General features: G+C 39.9%; 1 pseudogene; it reads right to left on the minus strand.

Moving 5' to 3' along the window:
- Positions 1-473: 473 nt before the first annotated feature.
- LOC134370749 (HIG1 domain family member 1A, mitochondrial-like) lies at positions 474-778 on the minus strand (annotated as a pseudogene).
- Between the last annotated feature and the right edge of the window lie 277 nt (positions 779-1055).

Raw genomic sequence — 1055 nt, forward strand, 5'->3', positions numbered from 1 at the left:
TTGCTTTAGCCAACCAATCCTAAAAACAGAAGTACTCAACCACTCCACAAGGCAGGCAGAAAAAAGTTAAATTAACTGAAGTAAACAGGATTCCTACATAATAACATCCAAAGCATGTAATATTCTGCAGCAAAGAGGGAGTACTTCAGGGTTGGCCTGCTGTTGTCTTTAGAACTACTGTAATTTCTTGTAAAGGTTCAAGTAGATATTTAACATTATCAAGTGCATTTAAGTGATATGTTTCTTTTGTGTTAACTTGACTTTCCTTAATGACCTAGTTAGTGAAATAGTCACTAGTAACTTGGTCATTAGGCAAATCAGGCCTGCAAGAAAGAAAGCCAATATTCAAAATACCATGTTATTGTCTGAACCCACTCAAATGATTTATTTTCAACATAAAACATGTAATGTAAATAATGAGATGTCTGACTAAAGCAAGCTCCTCCAACAAGACCAAGACTGCATTTTTTCTTCTAAGGTTTAAGTTTTGCCCAGAATTCCCAATACATGAAACAGACCATACCAAGAGTCATCGGTCCCACAACAAAGCCTTGGGCTGCCATGCATGTGGATCAGATGAATGGACATTTTAGTATCTCCTCTGTTCTTCAATTTGTATAATCCGTATGCAACAATTGCTACAAAACCTGCCATTCCAATGGGGACAAATGGTGCTTCTTTAGCTTTTCAGCTGAGTTTGGATCCCTGATCTTCATCATATGAAGAAAGAAACATCTGTGTCAGTTGACAGAGTAGTTGCTTGAAAAATCTTCCCCATCGTGCTTTACTTACTGAGAGCCCACCACAGCTTTTCACTCAAGCTGTTGTTACATCCCAGCACATGGGTAAGTAGTTGGTTTTTAGGTCCTTCACGTAGGACTTTACATTTTGACTTGTTAGAATGGGTCCATCTTTGGGATATTTTGGGGACCCCCATCCATTCACTCATTCCACAAATGTACCCTGAGAGTCCCTCTCCACCAGGTCCCAATGGGGAGCATGGGGATTTCACGGAGGAGCAATACAGGACCTTCCTTTCCTACCTTAGGTCATCA

The sequence above is a fragment of the Cynocephalus volans genome, chromosome 2, assembly GCF_027409185.1.
Source record: "Cynocephalus volans isolate mCynVol1 chromosome 2, mCynVol1.pri, whole genome shotgun sequence".
Taxonomy (NCBI): domain Eukaryota; kingdom Metazoa; phylum Chordata; class Mammalia; order Dermoptera; family Cynocephalidae; genus Cynocephalus; species Cynocephalus volans.